This window comes from Protopterus annectens, chromosome 12.part0 (assembly GCF_019279795.1).
Source record: "Protopterus annectens isolate FY-2018-M chromosome 12.part0, PAN1.0, whole genome shotgun sequence".
Classification (NCBI taxonomy): Eukaryota; Metazoa; Chordata; order Ceratodontiformes; family Protopteridae; genus Protopterus; species Protopterus annectens.
Window position 1 is genome coordinate 1,388,425,337 of NC_056746.1, and position 16,466 is coordinate 1,388,441,802.

The 16,466-nt window shown below is 35.5% G+C and overlaps 1 protein-coding gene across 2 annotated transcripts in view; it reads left to right on the forward strand.

Annotated features, from left to right (window-relative positions):
* Nucleotides 1-16,466, forward strand: part of KCNQ2 (potassium voltage-gated channel subfamily Q member 2) — a 942,433-nt gene that overhangs the window by 34,344 nt on the left and 891,623 nt on the right. The window lies entirely within an intron of this gene.

Sequence of the window (16,466 nt, forward strand, 5' to 3'; positions counted from 1 at the left end):
ACTTAAAGCAGTGTAACAACTGCCTCTTACGTATTGACTGCCCATCACTAATGCCAACTTACTTAACCAGGAGCTAAACTCTTGCATCAAACTACTTGGGAAAAGTACCTCACTCACACAACACTGTTTCAGGCACTGCATACCTCCAGACCTATAACCTATGCTAGGGCTGTCAAAAGGGGCTTATTAAAGCTTCCTAGAGACACCACAACAAGATCCACTGCTCATGCATCCACCAACACCACACCCACACATAACTCCCAAACTAGTCTCCATTGTGATAAGCCAAAGCCCATAAGGCCAGCAAGGACTGGTACTGTGAGGGGATGTCCTAGACATTGGTGACTCTGTTGTATGACACACACAGCCTCTGCTCTCACCAGGCAAGACAACTTGATGACCATAACACAGACTCTGCTCTCACCAGGCGAGATTGATGACCATAACACAGACTCTGCTCTCACCAGGCGAGATTGATGACCATAACACAGACTCTGCTCTCACCAGGCGAGATTGATGACCATAACACAGACTCTGCTCTCACCAGCCGAGACAACTTGATAACCATAACACAGACTCTGCTCTCACCAGGCGAGACAACTTGATGACCATAACACAGACTCTGCTCTCACCAGGCGAGATTGATGACCATAACACAGACTCTGCTCTCACCAGGGGAGACAACTTAATGACCATAAGCTGCTTTGCTAGGGTCAGAATCTATGATGTCATGAGAGACCCAAAGGACCTTTATAAAATGACAAATACAGTTCTGACCTACTGGTGGCCCATGTGGGAGTGAATGACCTTTGGAGATTTTTCCTGTGGAATATGTAACCAGAAATGACAGAACGTGCTATGTATGTGTCACGTAGCATCTTAACCTCTTCAAGAATGAAGACTAACTATCAGGACAAAAGAACTGACTTCAGCAATTAGATGAGTAATTGGCATCATAATATCAGGATCCAGTTGATGTCCGACTCTGATGAAATGATACGGCACACTGCTTTGCCAAAGATAACTTGTACCTTTTGCACTGACAGCCGTGCTCTGGAAGACACATTTGCTGTCTCTGTGGTGCCTTTCTGAGGCAGAGTTCACTTGATGGACATTCCAAAATAACAAATTCAGAATGTCTCCTCACTGGATGCTTCATCACAGCAAACTGAATTTCAAATAAGATCTTGGCAGTGCTGCACGATGTTAGACATTTTACTAGAAAGATGCCACAACTTGAAGCACCCCTGCAACTTGGACATATCCATATTTCTGGAGTTACCAAAACCTGGTTCCAATGCCATTGACGCACTCCTTCTGTACCAGGTACAGAACTTACCATGAGTTCATATTTAACCATAGCTCTGGGTGAGTGTTTGTTTTTGTCAAAGATCCCATTACCTCTTGACAAATTGCCAACAGCACACCTCTCAACCTCTTAGCAAAAGAAATGTGGAAAAAATAAATTAATGGGAGGAAAAGGCCCAAAAATAGGGAAAAAAAATTAAAGCTTTCTCTTATAAACTTAGAAAGTTGCCAGAATAACAGGATTTGCGATATGCATTTTATGAAGTATATGAATGTACGTTAGTGTTTAATGACTTCAGTCCTCAATGATTTGCCAGAAAGCTACATTTCTTTGAACAGCAGGCCAAAATAGGAGACAAAAATCTGCACATTCTGCAAAAATCTGGACAGTTGAGAGGTATGGCCCACAGTCATAACCTAGAGTTCACAGTGTTCCTAATGACACTTAACATAACCAACTACTATATTATATCTCTCTTCCTGCAGTTCACATCAATGCCCCAAGAAAACAATAATAACCACCCCACTGCACCTAAGGGTATTTCTTTCAAAGCTAATGCTGTCATATTAATAAAACATAACTATCTAACTGCAGATTAACATACAAACACCACAAATAATACACATGTTCAACATTTCTTGGACATCATTAATGCAAATACCATGGTATAAAATGTTAAAATCCCCACTAGTGGTACACACACTCTAGGCTTGGTTCATATTAATATAGCACTGGCCTGTACTCCACCCTGCATCACTACTTCACTGCTAATGCCTGACTAACAAATCAGTCATCATTTCCTTTAGGTCTCCTGGTACTTCTCTCTAGTCCCTTGTGCCAATGTTTAGTGATATCTCTAAGGCGAACCTGTTGCAACCTACTACACCTCTTAGACAGCATGGGAAATTTCCCAGCCCACATACATGGATGTGATTGAAAATGTGGCCACCTACATTCCCACTCCTACTAACACATCAGTAATTGCATAGACAAGTCAGTACCTATCCATTCTAAGTGTGATACATTTAAAAATAAGGCCATATGGTGGAATACTTAGATTGATACATTGTATAACAAAAAAAAAAAGATCTTAAAATAACTTCAAAATATCCAATTTCCTCCACTTTAGAACTGAGCTGAAGTAAGCTAGCAAAGAACTTAATTATACAATTAGGAAATAGAAAACAGATTATGAACTTAAGGTAGCCACTGATACTAAAGTTAATTGTAGAGTCTTCTTTATCTATCTATATATATATATATATATATATATATATATATATATATATATATATATATATCAATAAAAATATTTCAAGCATGGATAACAATGCCCTTCTAACTTGCCAAAATACCAAAATAGATGTTTCCATAAGTGTTCAGGCTGTTCTTAACAATATCCTAACTAGTGGTTGCTTCATTGTAATTTGGTAGTCTGTTCCATGCATCATCTACTTTCTCAGAGAATCAATGAGTACACTTCTCAATCCTATAGAATCTTCCACATAAGTTGTTTGATGATTTTCTACTATTTTTTGTTAACATCAAACATTCCCAGAGGTAGTTGTCTCTAAATGCCCTATATGTACCTGAATAAGGTCTTCTCTTAAATATCTATATGCTACACTGATCAAGTTTAGATGTTTTAGTCTTTCATACTAACTTACATTTTCACATCCATTGATGCCCTTGGTACATTTCTGCTGTACTTCTTCTAGTTTATTCATGTGTGTTTTCTTATAAGGTTTCCATATTGTTATTCCATACTCAAGTTTGGGTCTAATTTAACTAACAAACAATGACTTAATCATTTCTGATTTCCTAGACTTTACAAATCTTTTTATACTACCCATAGTTCAATAACTGTCATTAATGAATTGGTTGATATGATTAGAAATATCTCAAAGCTGGATCTACCCATATACCCAGGTCCTTAAATGAATCTACAGTTTCAATCACTGTGTGCTGTATTAAATATTCACCTTTCAATTTATGTCTCCTTAATCTCATATGCTTAGTTTTTGATGTATCTATCAGCATATTATTCTCCTGTGTCAAATTCTTCTTTAGCTATGATAGAAATCTAAGAAAGAAAACCCTACAATGCACCAAATTTGGTTTACATTAACACCACTCTTTCCAACCCAAATAATATAGGAGATGTTCTGGCAGGCAAATTTAGTATGAATTTTACCTCAACCACTCTTATAATCCTTTTCACTATACCAGCTGTACTGCCCCCTAAAATTCACTGTCCAAAAAGCATTGGGTCTATGTTCAAAGCTAGAAAATAACACCTCTGTGGGGTCCAACTCCAGCATATCTGTCATTATTATTAAGTATGAACTATCAAAACCCCTTCTTAGTCTTTTCAAATTTAGCTTAGCTACAGGGTTTGTTTCAAAACCTGGAGAAATGCGACAGTGATGTCGATAAAATAGGTAATTCTTCTTCTGACCCTGGTAACTACAGGTCCATTAGTATCACCAGCCTTATTTTTAAGACAGTAGAATGACTGATATTTGAACTCATAACTGCTGATGTAGCCAACATTACTGACCTCAATCCAAACCAGTTTGATTTTGTGAAGGGTAAATCCTGTCTCCTGAACCTGGTAGGCTTGTTTAAAAAATAATTTGGGCAGTAGACTATGGTCTCTGAGTGACTGCGGCCTAGCTACCAGTATAATCCCCAACACTACCCATTAGATTGCTAATAGGCTATCTGAGAGAGCTCAGTTTATGAAAGTTGCAGGTACCCTCTTGGAACATTAAATCTGTAAACATTCAGTGTTGGGATCACTTATTTTTAGTAACTGATTTGCTGACATTCAAGATAATATTCTTCAGTAAGGCTAACCATGTTTGTTGCCATCTACAGGTTAGTATTACTATTCAGTCCCCGTTGATACCAAACAACTTGAGTAGAAGCTGGACCTTGCTCACACCTGCTGTTAAGAAAACAATCTAAGAATGAATGCTAAAGAATGTGCTGTGGGCTCTTCAGTAAGTTAGCTGTACTGACGTCTCACCAAATCAATGATACCCATCTCCAAACTGAAACTGTCATCGCAGATCTCAGCACGTGTGTAGGTAACTCATTTTAATTCAACTAGCATGTTTTCATCATTGTCAGAAAATGTTTCTATCTGGCCCAACTGATATTCAAAGGAAGGAATTTCCTCCAGATCTAAAGCTGTAGTTATCCTGCTGTACTCTTTCCCTTACTAGACCTGTTTTGAATATATCACACAAACCACAATATCTAACTAGAAAGACCACATATTTCTTAAATAAAAATCAAAGGTCTTGAAACCCTCAGCTACCCTGAAAGATCAGCTGAACTATTCTTACAGTCTGTGGCTATTTGTCATTGCATTATATAAGATTACATGCACACTTGTGTGGTTATTTCAAGCTTGGTAGAGCCACCAACCCATCTTTATCTGGTATATATTTGTTAAACTGTAAAGTACACAGTTTTCTACTAATTAATTTTGCATTTGGTCTAGTTTCTGTTTATTCATTTTGATTAAAATATATAGTCTTTATATAATGCTCCATGCTTCTATATCTATAAATTATTAAATTTATGCACATTTTGATTGATGTTGCATTCATATACGTTGAAGGCTTACAACCAGTAGTTATATTACTTTTGCTAATACTTTGCATATGTTCTTTCATTTATAATGTTATTTCAAGACAGTGTATTATGCCATTATAGTTAACACATATAATTGGAATTTAGTATGTCCTTCAGTTAATGTTCCTTGTCTGTTTATACTTCACTGGCTTTGTGGTTGAGAGGCTTGAAAACTTGATGTTAGGCTCACTGAAGGCAACTCTTAGAGAAAGTACCTTAGCTAGTACAACTGTTTAAGATAGCATGGTAGCTGTGTGTTCAGCATGTTTTAGTTGTAGATTGCATACCAGTTATGTTTCTATCAGATGTAGCAGTTATAGCTCTATTCCAATGAGGATAGGAGAACTATTTCATCATGGTTAACTTTGGCATGATGTCATTACTGCTTCTTTTTCTTTCGGCTTTTCCCAGTTAGGGGTCACCACAGCAGATCACCTGTCCACTCATGATTGGCAGTGGAGTTTTACGGTGTCAAGTTGCCAGCCTGGCGCCCAACCTTCCACAGAAGGCACACACATGCACGCACTCACACCTAGGGCCAATTTAGAGTGTCCAGTCCACCTGCAGCATGTCTTTGGGATGTGGGAGGAACCCGGAGCACCTGGAGGAAACCCACACGACAGGGAGGACATGCAGACTCTGCACAGAAGGCACCCCAACTGAGGATCGAACCGGAGAACCATGATGTCATTACTGCTAAGATTCCAAATTTGGTTTTGTGCAATAACTCAGCTTTTTATTTCCAGGTTGAACATCTACTTCATCCAATAACTCAGTGTTTAATTTGACTGATAGAACCTTTACATTGGACCACATGACAGTTTTAAGTAAAGGTTTCACATTTATTCCAGTTCAGAGAACCAACCTTCCTAACCTTCTTCTTACCCTTATAGTATACCTTAGGAAGTTAAATTTAAAAGTTATTTACACTGCTAATGACGAAGAGCCCAGTGATAATCTTACAGACAGAATCTGATCTCTGATAAATTATTTCTGGTCTGTCTTGAGGTAGTCTGCAGTAAGCCACAAGTCATCAATTCTCTACATAAATCCTCAGTTCTGTTAAAAATATACAAGTACTAATAGGTTTGAAAATGGCTTCCTCAAATCTGAATGTGATAAGATCCTTCTAAAATAAAATGATTTTGGCACTTAGTATACAGTGTGGATATGAATATATGCTGTGGCCAAGAAACCCACATGATGGGTTCCTACTGACCCTACTAAAAAGAATTGGATACACTTCATCTGTGCCTCAAGGCCAAGTTCAGATAGTTGCAGAATGGAAAAAGTTATCAAGAGAAACTGGAAACTCAAATGATTAAAGCTTTACATAATCTGTTAAGTAGATTTGTTCTAATCAAATGTAACTGCCTTGACCTTCTTAAGCTGCTAAATAAAATCTCTGTTTATATTCCTTGTCAAAATAAATCACATTTTCTAATCCAAGTTGTTGAACCATTTGAAAATGTTAAATATTATCTTATAATAGTTGTGAGGGCTGGGTGACTGGGACCACAGACTAGCACTATCCTTAGAAGGAAATATTCCTTAAAAAAACAAACAAAACAAACTAGGCTTTCTGAAAGATGTCAAGGTAATGTATCATTTTTGTGATCAGTTTAGGATTAAGTTTCTTCATAAACAGAGCTCAGAGCTTATCCTAAAACATTTTGGTCCCATATAGTCTTTTTATCTTGTTTGCAATGAGTTACACTCCTATGTCTTTGATTTTGAAACTGCACCCAGTTAATTCTCTGATTATTCCTGATAACTATTCTTTAAAGCATACTAGATAACTGTGTACCCATTCTAGCTGGAAATTTATCCTTTTTATTATATAATGCTAGAGTTAATGACTATAGTAAAGCTAAGTAAAACAATTTTCTTTTGTCACAGTGGAATGACTGCTCCACATTCCATCAAAATCACTTAAATACCAGCTAGAAGTCACTTAGACACCAAGGCTTTGGCTATAAAATGGAGTAAGTAAAAATGTGTCCTTAGAAGAACATATATGTAAATTGGACATCAATTTAAATGTTAATTATGCTCCTCTGTTTTGAATATAAAATAGGGCATCATATAGTGAGTAGGGGCAAAGTCTCTTTAAAGTACTTGAAAGTCTTCTACAACCTAATGTAAGTATTCAAACAATCCAAGAAGGAAGAGCACAGTATACCAACACAGATGTCAACTGAAATGCATTCTATTCAGTGTATCTTGTTACCTATTCAAAAGCTAACCCATTTATTACAGATTAGCTGATGGACCTACACTTAATTTCATATAATCTCAAAACATATATCTTCAAACCTTCTTTCTGATCTTAGTCATTATGTTAATAACTGTAATGTTGAAGAAGTAAGGTTATACCCTGGAACAGATGGTTACAGAGCCAGCTTCAACAAACCAATTTTAAAATATAGTTGCTGCAGTTCTTGTTAAGTAATTACACACTACATAAGGTCACATAGTATTGTATTAAGGACAGATATCTAAATCTGTTTAGGTAATCTTCTTATCCAAATACAATTCAGACAAGTCTTTCATTAAAAAGGATATCTACATTTCTGAAATAAACTTAAATATTAAATAAGACCTCTATACCAACAAAGTGTTTCCATTCTCTCTCTTTCTCTCTGTCTCAAACTTTATAATTTTTGACTTACAGTTTAGTTTTATAGAAAAAAGGCAGAATAAGATCAACAATTTAATGCTTGGATTAAAGCTTACCATAACAATAAAGATCATAAGAATGAGGCAGTATTTTATCTGAATGCTGTTAAGACTTTACTGGAATATATTCCTTGATTTCTAAATACTAAATAAATGACTTAATTTCCATTTATACAGATTTTAATCAATCTGTAATTATCAGCTTTGATCTGTTTAGCTATTAATGAATATATTTTATTATTAATTAAATTGAAAAAATGTACAAGAAAAAAATAGTTACATTCTCCTTACTTGTTTACTTTTATCCTTGAAACAACTGTTTAACATAGCCTTGCATATTCTCCTGATTACAAGAATTAACTTTTCACACTCATCTCTTAAGATAATCCTTTTTGAAAATGGCATTCTGCTATATCTTAACAACTCACGTGCTTCTTTGGAGTATTTATTTGGAAATAAGCTGTAGCTATGGTTGTAATTACAAACTTTGGATAAATCTATTTGGTTTTCTTTAGGTATACAAAATAATTTAATGGTTATAGGTTATGATCAGTACCAAGTAACTTAAACCAATAAAAGGAAATATCTGTGTATTAGATGTAAATCTAACTTAAAATCCTTTTCATAGCAAGTGGAATACACAGTTTGGGGAAAATTTAACAATATCTTGAAAGGTGTAGAAATTAAATTTAATTTATTCACCAAAGCTTCTATCTTTGAAAATGATTGCTTTCCCAGTACTCTTGTACTTCCTTAATAATTCTTTTTCAAAAAATCCATAATGAGTACCTTAAAACCAGCATTTTCTGTTTATATCCAAAAACAAAAATAGTTAAAAAATCTCCAATATGCAATTTTATTACTAGATTTCTTGTTTTTTAAAACTTCTGTTCATGGTTGATTATCTCAATACTGCTTTCCAGATCTTTCCCTAAATGTGTCAGTAGTTTAAGATTGTCTGTTAAAGACTTTAACATCAACTTTAGAGCATTTATTTGTCATGCCGTATTTTGGTAATTTTTAAAAAATCACAGTTGATTCTTAAAAAGTGGATTAAAGACTCAATTTTAATTCAAGATTTAGGTTTATCTTTTAAATTTAATCCCAGTCAACCACCACTAGGCAATCCTAGTATTACTATTAATAATTTATCCCATCATTATTAGATTTTTATTGCTAAAAGGTAAAAGGTGAGCGCTTTTGAATGTATTAATGGTCAAAATAGCTCCAGCTAATCCCTTAAAGCTTAGCATTTAAAACATATCTTCTTTCTTCTACACACTTAATTCATACAACAGTACCTAAACATCCAATGATTTCTAGTGATCATTTTAAAGTACAAAGGATAACCTCTTGGGACTTGAATGCAAACATCTGTCAAATATTAGCACTGTTCTTACCTATGCAGTCCTTTAATTTGTAGTTGTATTTATGAAATAATAAAGGTTTAAATCTGAATGGAATTAAATATGGGAATATATGGAGGGGTTCCTGTAAGTACCTAATGATTCCAACATTTTCCAATATATCTTAATTTTGCACACACACACACCCACCCACCCACACACACACACACACACACACACACACACACACACACACACACACACACACACACACACACACACACACACACACACACACACACACACACACACACACTATACATATGTAAATGAGGTCTTCACAAATTATGTGCAAGGGAATACCAGTCTCTCCTGTTTGTGATCTATGCTTTAATCCTGAAGAGAACTCATCTCATATGTCCTGACAGTGTAACAAAATGGATCTTAATGGAAAACGTACTGTAGTCAGACTGGAAATGATTGATCTGTGTCTTAACTGTACCTGTTCAAGATATCTACATGGACTATAAGGTGCTAATCCAAACTATATTTCTATTTATCTTGTTTTTTTCTCATTCATTCTGAAGAAGTCTAGCATTAGCAAAAGCACTTACTGAATGACTTGTTTGGTGGAACATTAAATAGGCTGATTCATGATATTTTGTTGTTTTATTTGTTTTCTGTTTATTGTTTCCATATTTTCTAAACTATATTTCTATGAATAACATTCTATACTGTCAAACACTATCTGGGTAAACAAAGTAAGTATATATTTAATGAGTTAAAGTACCTTTATTCTATAAATATGGACATTTCACCTATGTTTCTGAAATTTAATATTAAACACACATTTATAGACAAATTTCAACTAAGTCCATTTGTAAAAGTAAATCTTATGTTGTACAATCTAAATTATTTATGGAAAATCTAGTTTGACTTTTTATAGCTATGGTTACTTCCTCTCTTTCTGTGTCTCTCTGCATTCTGTTTAAATGTCACATTCTGTTCTGTCAGTTTATGTTATAAATAAATTTCAGTGTGGTTGTTCAAAATACACAAATAATTAATTTTCTGTATTCATCTGCTATGCATCAATGCAGCATTATATGGCTTATTATTATTCCATTGTTTTGTTTTTATTTTTATCTATTTTTTTCTAATTTATGGGTACATTTTCAATATGATACATTTGCAAAGAAATGTATTCCATAGTTATATTGGTTATTTCATAACTTTCCTAGAAATAGGCCAGTTTTCCTATTCCGCATTCCTATATCCAGTTAACTTGATCCCACGCTTCATGCTAACATAATATATGAAGGAAGGAAGACGAGGGACAGTGCTTATGAGGAAAGTTACAGTTTTGCAGGAAGGTGTAAGTCATAATTGTGCTTGGCAGCAGAGTCATTACAATGTGATAATTCACAAACATTGCATCATGCCAGCTAATATATACTACAGTAAAATGTAAAGATTTTTTCCTTATTGCACTATGTAGCACCCTAAAGCACAATATAACAATAATAAGCGCTCATCTTGGCCTTGCTCCCTTGCCTTCCACTTTCTAAACAGAGGTCCTGAAAATGACAATGCTCCATGGTTCTTTGCCACACCATTGCACTGTACTTTAGCTTCATCTGTGGTACAACTCTTTTACATATCAGGGTTAATTAGTTCATAGGTTCATGGTAGGTTTATAGGTAAGTACTAGGCTATTGGCCCAAGGGCCTACGTAAGCCTAGCCAACAAGGTTCCCTGGCTTATGCCACCCAAGAAAGTTATTTTCCTGTGCCACTGCTGAGCAGAGACACAGAAGTGATCCCCGGGGTGTATTTCCTATAGGTTCATAGGTAGGTACTAGCCACCCTTTTAACTGTAATATCTGATAGTAATATCCTCTCGGTACTAGCCACCCTTTAATATCCTCTCAGTGTGTACACCACCAGGTGTTTTTACCATTCTCTCTCAACTTTCGCTACTTCCATTTTGTATAGCAATATGGTTAATTTTATACACTTTTTGGTTGTATTTCTATTCCATTGCCAGAGGTGAAATTTGTTCTTTTACTATGGTCCCAGGGATCATCCAGTATATAGTTAAATTTTATATTATTTTTATCAAAATTCAAGATGCTTCATTTGTTACCTTTGAAATGGTACTCCTATTACAGAAATGATATATTTTATTAAGCTCATCTTGAAGTATATTAGATAATTTTCCAAAAGTGACTTTTACCTAGGTTGCAGCCATCTGCATAGTTTAACCACAACTCTTTTCCCACTTTGATATCAATGGAGAAAAGTTAAAAGAGAATGAAGCCAGTTGAGCCATACAGGTTCTCCGTGTTCACCGTAGGTGGTGTGATGAGTGGCCTCCTACCATAACAAGTTGTGTTCTGTTGCTCACTACTAACTCACCATTAAGTTACATTCTCACATTAATATTTAATGCAGTCAGTTTGTTTGTAATTCCCTTATGAGGAGAAATGTTGAAGGTTTCACCAGATCCAGCCATGATTTCACTTTGATTAGCCAATACCATTCCATGTTACGGAGCAGTGAGCTGTCTTGTCTTTCTGGAAAATTTCCAAGATCTATGACATCCTCCATGACTGCAAAATGCAGGCAAGTTGGTCTTCTAATGATATAACTGCCAGGATTAGCTATAACTCCACCCATAACCATTACTACCCTGTGCCAGTGTTCCATTATATATCCAATGAAAGAGTTTGTGCAGTATTATTGTTAGTGGTTTGGTAAATTTAACTTTGATATTATGTGTTAAGTTATCTGGGATATTGTTAACACTGATGCAGGGTGTATTTTGATTATGATGGTTGCCACTGTGATCATATATGATGTAAAGTGAAATACTGCATTCCCATTTGATAAATAAATTAATGTCTGCCTTTGTGCATTTTGAAGTTTGGTTAGCTAATCTGTTAGATATATCATGTGAATGAAGATTACTGTGCTATTTATGGGCAGTGTGTTGCACACACAATTATTTCCTCTAAGTTCTTTTATACAGCTAAAGGGTTATTGCCTTGATCCTTTGATACTAGACTAATCCATCATCTGATCTGGAAACTTTAATAGTTGCTAAGTGTATTTTGACTTTTGTTTAATCTGGATTAGTTCTGATGTTCCATTTTTTCAGCTATACATAGTACCTTTTATTCCTATAGTACAATGTCTCAATTTTGTGGTTCTCCCATGAGGACTTTTTTTTAACGCCCTTGTATATTTGGGATACTATGGTGCATATGCTAATGCAGTAATTAGTAATATTATGGAAGTTATTTATAGCTTCCTGAATAGTTTTATCTTGAGTGTGAATACGTTTTTCACTTTGTTTTTGTAAAAATCTCATTTATAGCAGGTGTTTTCTCCAAGGCAAAACTTAGGAAGGCTAATGAGTTTTCAACTGAGTGGACGGTTCCTAATTAAAAAAAATAAATAAAATAAAATAGTATCATGGCTAGTGTTGAGTAAGAAGGGCTTGACTTTATGAGGGCAGTATGAATATTTCTGATCTTTTCATACAATATATAGCATAGTGCTACTGCAGTAGGATTTTTGACTGTTTTCTCAAGATTAGTCTTGGATGAAACGTTAGTTAGACATTTGGTGTACTTCTATGTTACACAACAATTGACCTAGCCAGCATCTGCGCTATTAACCCCCCCCCCCCACTATTATTCTTGTGTTATTCTTGATCTCCTCCTCCTTCCTGAAGTCTGTACAGAAAGTCTTCATACGTCTTGGCTAACACAGATTGGGTCTTGTGACCTCCTATGATAATATAATCAGTATTATAACACTGATGTTATGGCATGTAGATGTTTGTGCTCATGCATACTAGCCTTCAGTTCTGTTCCATCTCCACTAGAACTGTTAATCCAATATGGGAAAACAGAAACCTTTACTACTTGTGATACGACTTATTTTGTCTTTAATCCAAGATTCAGTGACTAAAATAAATGAAAAGCAGAACTTATTGTCCCTAGTTCTGCAGAAAAATAAAAATAAAAAATAAACATTGAAGAGTGTTGTTTCCAAGTCAAATGGTTTATTTGATTATTCCATTAGAAAGAATTTCTTGGACAGATGAGTGTTGTTGTGATCAGTCATTTAATTGTTCACTTATTTATACACAATGGTAACTTTTTTTACTGAGGTTTTCACTAGAATACACACAATGGCGTGTTTTTTGATAGGACTAAGAGGGAGAGGGATGGGCCAGTGAAAAGCCAGATAGGAGTGTTGAGTAGTGGTCTGGAGGAAAAATACGTTGATGGAACTGATAGGGTGTGGGTTGCAGAGAGGCAGCCAATAGAGAGTGCCAAAGTGCTTAATTAGTCAAATGAGAAGTGTGGGCTAGGCTGGGAATTGAACGAAACTGATAGGGCACTGATATGGAGTGCCTAACCTACTGGGATAGTGAAGGTGTAGTAAGTAGCCAATGGTAAGAGTAGTTTTCGGGGGATACGGTTAGCTCAGGAAGTTCAAAGGTAGTGGGGTAGGGGCCAATGAGATGCACATGTGATATGTAGAATGATAGGCTAAAAGCTAAAGGGTAATGAGGGGATTGGATGATACGTTTAGAAAGTGGATATGAATGGAGTGGTGTAATAGTGAATGGGGGCCTGAAAATGGACTGAGGGTTCGAATCTCAAGTAGGGATATGTATGGGTGTTTGAAGTGAGTGAATGGGATGGGATAACTTGGAGGCTTAAGTTAAAGCGGGCCAGAGTATAGTATTCGTGATTTATGGTTTATAGTTTTTAATCGGCAGACTAATATTTTATATTTAGGACTTTAGAAATTCAGATATGGACTGTGAAATCTGAAGTATCAGAATCATAACTCATATATCAGAAATACTTTGCCATACAAATTTATATATCTTATAACTAGAGCGTAGCGGACTGCCAAAGTTTTATATATGGATTGAGGCTTTGAATCTTGAGTAGAGCTATGTACGGGGTTGGAAGTGAATTTTTGGGATGGGATAACATGGAGGCTTAAGCAAAAATGGGCTGGAGTGTAGTGATCATGATTTAATAAAACCAGCAGGCTAATATTTAAGAATTTAGAGTTCAGTTTACAGACTCCAGCATGGCACGTGAAGCCAAAAGTATCCAAAACATAATCTCTCTATCAGAAATACAGTATAATTATATATATATTTTATATAATTGAAGCATTGAGGTTTAAGACTTTTGTGAATGAGCAGACTGCTAAGGTTTTAAAATGAAGCTTCATACTTTAATAGTGATAGGCTAGGAGGGACCATGGATGGTGGGGGGGGGGATGGAGAACTCATGTCAAAGATGGATTTGATAGGTAGAGAGCAAAGAGGTAGTATGCAGATTGTATGACTAATCTTGATACAAGCTTGGGTGTGGGAGCCATTGGGAAAGGCTGGTGATTGATGGGGACTAGTGGCAAGCAAATGTCGAATATGGATGTGATAGGCAAATGACTAGGGAGTAGTGTAGGGATTGGAAAAAATCTAGATAGCAGATTGGACTATGGGGCTGTTGGAATAGGTGATTGGTGGGGGCTGTGGGAAAGTAGACTGGTGGAGACGCGAAGGGGGGAAAGATATTGAGTCGAAAGGAAGGAGGACAAGATTGGTGTTTGTGTGCTGGAATGAATGGCATAAGAGAAAAGTAAATATTCGTACAGGGTGAATTAAGGATCTTTGACGAATGTGTTTGGTAAATGTGGAGGCATAAAACAACAGTATATCAGATAAGCACATTATCAGAAAAGCACATAACCACAAATAACATAAGCAGTAACATAAAAGTACCTTAGCAGTTATTAGAATTCCACAAAAAGATTTTGTAAAAACTTCTATAAAAGCAGTGCCATGATAAACATTAGACCTTAAAACTTTGAACATATTTCGTGTTCCGTGTCAACAGCCCCAAAACAATCTAGGCATAAAAGCAGTACCAAGTTTACCTTTCTCCAAGGGTAGCGAATATCATTTTTTTTTCAAAAATTAATACTTAAAAGCTTGAGAATTAATGAGAATTAGTATAAAACACAAAAGATTAGAGTTGATAAAGCATAACAACCACATGGGGTTGTGGATGACGAAAATTCATTTACGAATATAAATAATTCTTATATGCAATTTTGGTAGTGTTAGGTGCATCGAGCTTGTTCTAAGCACTTTCGTCTTAGCTTTTTCAGATCTGCCAATTGTTTTAATATATGTTTGGAGACACAACAGATATAAATAGTCAAATTAAAAATAAACATAATAATAATAAAGAAATGAAAATATTACCAGAAGTTGCAGTGGGCCAAGTAGCAAATAGAAATCGTAAATGAAAAAGATAGAAAACCACAGATTAAAAAAAAAAAAACAGATTAAAAATCCTTTAGTGAACCATTTCAGTAGTATGCTTGGTGATGTAGTTTAAGGTTTAGAATGCTGTTGATGGAGAACTGTGTCTTCAGTCCCGGCGGTCTGTATAATTTTACCCTGATTTACCACTCAAGTTCTCCTTTTTCCAGGTAGTCATTGTGTGGTCCTTGAAGCTCTTCCTTAGGCAGTTGATCGAATATGTGGAATACAAAATTATCATGGCCCACTTTAACTTAAGCCACTGTGTATAAATACATAAAAAAATTAAATGACAGATCACAACAGCGCTCATCTGTCCCAAAAATTCTTTCTAATGGAATAATCAAACTATTTGACTTGGAAACAACACTCTTCGATATTTATTCTTTATTTTTACTTTGCTGGAGAACTAGAGACAATAAGCTCTGATTTTCATTTATTTTAGTCCCGACCGTACTTTTTTAAGCACAGCTTTCCACAGAACAAGCCTTGTTCAGTACATCTATTGCCAATGTCTCTATATGTCAAGATTCAGTGACTAGGACGATTTCAATATTTTTCATGTAGATAAAAGCTTCAGGACTAATTTCCTGTTATTTAGGTTTCTTGCATTTAATGAAGTTGTTTTCACCTCTGTGAGCTTATTTTGGTTATTTTTCAACTTCATTTGATTCTGAATTTAGAAAAATCTGGAAATGACAGTATGGGCCAAACTGTCCTAATCTTTGCAGGCATTTGCTTGATGGTGAAATATAGGAAATCATATACAAAATAATCTGATGTATCCTACATCTCTCTGAAAACCATCAGACACCAAATCCATTGCTTTTTCACCAGGTTCTTCGCCATTAACTAAAAGCCGGCATTGTAGTACTGTACCAGGCAAAGGTAATATTTCACTAAATAAGTGTTTTTTTTCCATGCTTGAGGGACAACTCCAAAGCCCCCATCCCTGTCGTGTTCTGTTGCATATCCACAAGAGTGAATTGCTTTACATTTCTCACTCCAGCATGAATAATGACCATCATAAACTTGCCCCCTGTTCTCTTTGGTGTTGTTGTACTATCTCTTATTTTGGCTACAGTGAATAATTCTTTGCAAAGCCAAACAGATGAGTGTGT